Genomic DNA, 6,000 nt, shown 5'->3' with positions numbered 1-6,000 from the left:
CCCGATGCGTTTCACGCGGGCCAGAGATCGATCTCAAAATGATAGACCTGATGCGTCTACGCGGATCGGACCTGATGCGTTTAACGCGGGTCGGTGATAATTGGAAAGTGTGCAAGTATGAGCATAGCATTGACACATGTGCGAAGGGTACATTCACGGGTGCAAGTATGTGCATGGCATGCGCAATGGCCAAGTGATATTGTGCATGCGTAATGATCGGGTTCTATGCTATTATTGCTATTATCATGTACCTAACCTGCAGGGTCAACTGTGTATTGGATTTGGACCCGAGGGCCTAAGTCATTTGTATTCTCAAATGTGTGTTGATTAATACTTGTCGGGAGGTGCATGTTAGCCTAGTTTAAGTTTAAGGGGCCTACTCGCTGAGATTTATTCTCACTGTTGTTTAAACTCCAACTTTTCAGACCCCCGACCTTGAGATGGCAGGAGTACCGATTCGTTTTGGGATCCCGTACCGCATAGAACGGTCGGTGATCAAGTACTCCGTAGGGAACGGGGAGACTTATGTTAGACATTTCACTACCGTTTGGGTCGACGTGGACGAGCCACAGTTCCAGGCTCATCAGTATCTGGGTTGGTGCTTTTGGGACCCGTTCGGGGTTTATGGACCCCTTAGGACCTTTGATGTCCCGATCGTCGGAGTAAGCCAATGGGACCCGCAGGACATTGATGGGGAGGTGGCTAGTCCTGAGGCCGTGCCCGAGGAGGATTCCGACCCCCGACCCGTTATCTTCGAGATGGATTCCGACCCTGAAGAGGAGCCGATGGTGTGGGAGTCCAATCCCGAGCCGGAGCCGATGGAGCTGGAGCCTGAGCCGGAGGGCGATTCCGAGGAGGAGCCAGTGAAGGCCGAGTCCGAGCTGGATTCTATGAACTCCGAGTCCGAGTCGTCTGACTATTCGTTCGAGTCCTTTGGATCCGACCCGGACTGGTTACCCTAAGGTTTACTCTTGACCATAGTTAGGTTGGGCCGACACTTTTTGGATAGGAGCCCTTCCTAGTTTTAGTACCCTGACCGCCCGAGCCACATACCCTTTTTGACGTTAGTGGCTGTTGACCCTTTTTGATTTATAAGTATAGTTCTGTTTGTAATGGATATCGTAAATTCTCAATATTAATGCAAGTATGTGTTCATGTTGTGTATTACTATCCTTGGTCATGTTTTAATATGTACGGGTGTGATGTTGCTTCCGCATGCGCCTTGCTCTCTGTTTTATATTTTGGGTCGGCGACGTGTCTTGGGACGTCGCACTAAATTCGACCTCGATAGGGTTGTCGCGTGTCGTAGGGTTCGGGGCGTGACATCCCCCATTGATTTGGTATCAGAGCAAGGTCAGCTCGATCCAACTCGGTCGAAACCTGGAGTGATAAGGAGCGATGACCTTGGGTAGCTGATAGGGAGACTTGTGTGCTACATGTACCTCCAGACTGTTTGATTGGCATGGTTGAGTGATTGTTGTGATTGACCCGTAAAGTGCAGGTGTGGCAGGACCTGAGGTAAGTACGCATATCTCCATGATTGAGACTTCATGCTGCTCGTGTTTGACCGCCTGCTGAGTGATTGATTGTTGCGATTTTGCCTAGGATCATAGACTAGTATAGTTTTGATCTAGGTTTCTAATTCCTGAATGGAATTATAACAGGTAGGTGAGTTGTGGAAATCTGTGAGGATGAAAAGAGGAACGGGAACCCGAGGACAGTCGAGTAACATGGGCCAAGAGGCTAGAGACCCAAGACTTGATGAGGTCATTCGGACACTTCAGGAAATAGGAAATCTGATGGGAATGCAAGCTCAAGAGAGGGCTGTCAATATTGCCCAAGCTGCGGAGGCTGCAGCAACTGCTGCTGTGAATGGGAACCAGGCCAATCAAGGACAGGCCCCAGTGGTTGCAAATAGGCTGATGCACCAACTGGTAGAATAGTTCCTAAAGTTAAAGCCGTTGAAGTTCAATGGAAGAGGTGACCCCGAGGCCGCGCTGCGTTGGGTTGAGGAGCTGGAGAAGGCATTCGAAGTTCTGGGATGCACCGAAGCTGAAAAGGTGACTTTGGCTGTGTATCAATTGCAAGATAATGCTAATGACTGGTGGAAGGCCACTAGGGGTAGAATATTTCCTGAGGGTACCGCCCAGACTTGGGCCGTGTTTACCGAGAATTTTTATGGGAAGTATTTTTCAGAGAGCGCTAGAGAAAGGAAGCTAGCAGAGTTTATGAGACTCCGTCAAGGGCAGATGACCGTGGACCAGTATGAGGTGGAATTCGCAAGACTGTCGAAGTTCGCGCCTAGGATGGTTGAGGACCCACAGGATAAAGTCCGAAGGTTCCGGGATGGGCTGAAACCGAACCTTCAAAGCCAGATGATATCGCTGAACATTAAGGACTATGGGGAAATGTACGAGCGAGCACAGGCTATAGAGCGAGATCAAGTGGACAGGGCAGCCGCTTCTGGATCGCGGTTTGCCCCGGCTAGGGACAACCACCGCTTCTGGAAGAAGCCAATGGCGGGAAACAGGCGATTTGTCCCTCCCATTAAGAAGAACATTGGGAAGCCAAACCACCATCAGAACAGATTTGGGGTGTGTTTCAAGTGTTGCAGTCTAGACCACCAGATAAGGAATTACCCTCAACAACGCCCGGTAGGACCACCGATGCAACCACAACAGCCCCGGGTTGGAAATCAGACCGAAAATCCCCCGCTAGCTATTCAAGGTAGACCGCTAGCACAAGGAAGGATGTATGCGATGGCACGAAGGGAGGCTGAGGACACGCCAGGCGTGGTCACAGGTACGGTCTCTCTCTGTGATCATGCTGCGTATGCCTTATTTGATCCGGGGGCTACCCATTCATTCATATCGGAACAGTTTGTGAGATTGACTGGAATTGAACTAGTTATGCTTGAGATTATGCTTTGTGTGACGACCCCATTGAATAGATAAGGTATTAGTCTCGTTAAGGTGTTCTGACTGTAAAATAGTTATCGGGGGTAGAGAAGAAAGGATAGACTTGGCAGTATTGGCCATGTTCGACTTTGACGTAATTATTGGAATGGATTGGCTGGTTAAGCAAAAAGCCATGATGGATTGCGGTAATAGGGTGATCCAATTCAATCCGATTGGACATCCTATATTTGAGTTTCAGGGAAACCGAGGAGGAATCTCGATTCCTTGGATTTCCTCGCTTGAGGTCACCAAGTTGTTAGACGAGGGTTGTGAAGGGTATTTGGTGAATGTGATTGATCCGACGGTTGCGGAACCAAGATTAGAGGATATACCCGTGGTGTGCAATTTTCCCGAACTCTTTCCGTAAGAATTGCCGGGTTTGCCACCCGAAAGAGAAGTAGAATTCGTAATCGAGTTGGCCCCAGGAACTGAGCCGATCTCGAAGGCACCGTACCGAATGTCCCTGTCGGAACTGAAGTAATTAAAAGTCCAGATGCAGGAATTGTTGGACAAGAGTTTTATCCGCCCAAGTGCGTCTCCATGGGGAGCGCCGGTGCTGTTTGTAAGGAAGAAGGATGGAACCTTGAGGTTGTGTATCGACTACCGGCAATTGAATCAGGTGACTATCAAGAATAAGTACCCACTGCCAAGGATTGACGACCTGTTCGATCAATTACAAGGAGCCTCGGTATTTTCTAAGATTGACTTAAGGACGGGGTATCATCAGTTGAGGATCAAAAAGGAGGATATCCCGAAGGCGGCATTCAGGACGAGGTATGGGTATTATGAGTTCACAGTGATGCCTTTTGGTTTGACTAATGCCCCTGCTGCCTTCATGGATTTAATGAATCGGGTGTTTAAGGAATTTTTGTACCGGTTTGTGATAGTCTTCATTGACGATATATTAGTATACTCGAAGAGCCCGGAAGAGCATGAGGTACATATGACAGAAGTACTACGGACCTTAAGGGAACACGCACTCTACGCCAAGTTCAGCAAGTGCGAGTTCTGGCTCAACCGATTGGCATTTCTTGGATACATAATTTCTGGAGATGAAATTTCTGTGGACCTGACGAAGATTGAGGCAATGACTAAGTGGCCAAGGCCGACGTCAGTAACAGAGATTCGGAGTTTCTTAGGCTTGGCAGGATATTACAGGTGTTTCGTAGAAGGGTTTCCGTCGATAGCCACGCCATTGACGCGGTTGCTCAAAAAGGAAACGAAGTTTGAATGGGATGATAAGTGCGAAGGGAGTTTTTAGTAGTTGAAGCATAGGCTGACGACTGCTCCAGTATTAACTATTCCGTCCGGACCAGGAGGATTTGAGGTCTACAGTGATGCTTCGTTGAGAGGACTCGACTGTGTATTGATGCAAAACGGAAGGGTAGTTGCATATGCGTCGCGTCAGTTAAGGCCGCACGAGATGAATTATCCGACGCATGATTTGGAATTGGCTGCGATCATCTTCGTCCTCAAGATTTGGAGGCACTATTTATGCGGGGAAAAGTTCTAGATTTACACGGATCACCAGAATCTCAAGTACTTGTTTTCTCAAAAGGAGCTAAATATGAGACATCGTCGTTGGATGGAGTTGCTGAAGGACTATGACTGTGACATTTTGTATCATCCTAGAAAGGCCAACCGAGTAGCGGATGCGCTAAGTCGGAAATCAAGCATGGCGCATATGATGGTCAAGGAGTGGACCTTGCTGGAAAGGTTAAGAGATTCAGAATTTAAATTCGAGGTGAGCCGCATGTCGAATCTACTAGCTGCATTGAGAATCGAGCCGGAAATCCAAACCAAGGTCAAGGCATTACAATCTACGGACCCCGAGATTCAGAAGATTCTGGAGATGGATGGCACTAAGAGAAATCGGACTTCCAAGTGTCCGATGAGGGAATTCTGAAGTTTCGAGGACGTTTGTGCGTGCCCGACGATTCGGAGCTTAAAGAAGAGATTTTATCGGAAGCTCATAGGAGCAATTATAGTATGCACCCGGGCAGTACGAAAATGTATCAGAACCTGCGACAACACTACTGGTGGAATGGAATGAAAACAGATGTGGCCAAGCATGTGGCGAAATGTCTAACCTGTCAGCAGGTGAAGGCGCAGCATTGTAAGCCTAGAGGACTGCTGCGACCATTGGATATCCTTGAATGGAAATGTGAGCATATCACGATGGACTTCGTCACGGGATTACCTAGGAGCTAGAAGGGACACGATTCTATTTGGGTGATAGTGGACAGACTGACTAAGTCAGCGCACTTCCTAGCAGTGCGAAAGGACTTTGAGTTGGAAAGGTATGCGGAATTATATGTGCGACAGATTGTCCGACTACATGGAGTACCGGTGACGATCACTTCGGACCATGATCCCAGATTTACGGTCAATTTTTGGAAAAGTCTGCAAGCGGCCTTAGGGACGAAGCTTCAGTTCAATACAACTTATCATCCACAGACGGATGGCCAGTCGGAAAGGACGATCCAGACCTTGAAAGATATGTTGCATGCATGTGTATTGGATTTCCAGGGTAAATAGGAAGAGCAGTTGCACTTGGTCGAATTCGCCTACAATAACAGCTATGAACAGAGCATTCAGATGGCACCGTTCGAGACGTTGTATGGAAGAGCATGTAGGACGCCAACGTGTTGGGATAAAGTTGGAGAGTGAAGCATAACGGGCCCCGAATGAGTACAACAAACAGTTGAGGCAGTCGAGATTATCCGGGAAAGATTAAGAATAGCACAGAGTCGTCAAAAGAGTTATACCGATCGGAGACGGAGACCCTTAGAGTTTCAGGTTGGTGATCATGTATTTCTCAAGGTGTCACCAATGAAAGGACTATCCCGATTTGGCAAGAAAGGAAAACTAAACCCGAGATATGTCGATCCGTGCAAGATTTTGGAGAAGATTGGGGATCTGGCTTATCGACTCGCCTTACCGCCTAATTTGTCCCAAGTTCATAATGTGTTCCATGTGTCAATGTTGAGAAAGTACGAACCGGACCCGACTCACGTGCTGAGATTCGAATAGATAGACGTGG

Source organism: Syzygium oleosum, unplaced genomic scaffold, assembly GCF_021117445.2.
Source record: "Syzygium oleosum isolate NSW1041296 unplaced genomic scaffold, Sole_v2.1 Sole_v2.01, whole genome shotgun sequence".
NCBI classification, from domain to species: domain Eukaryota; kingdom Viridiplantae; phylum Streptophyta; class Magnoliopsida; order Myrtales; family Myrtaceae; genus Syzygium; species Syzygium oleosum.
This window is presented reverse-complemented; position numbering follows the sequence as displayed.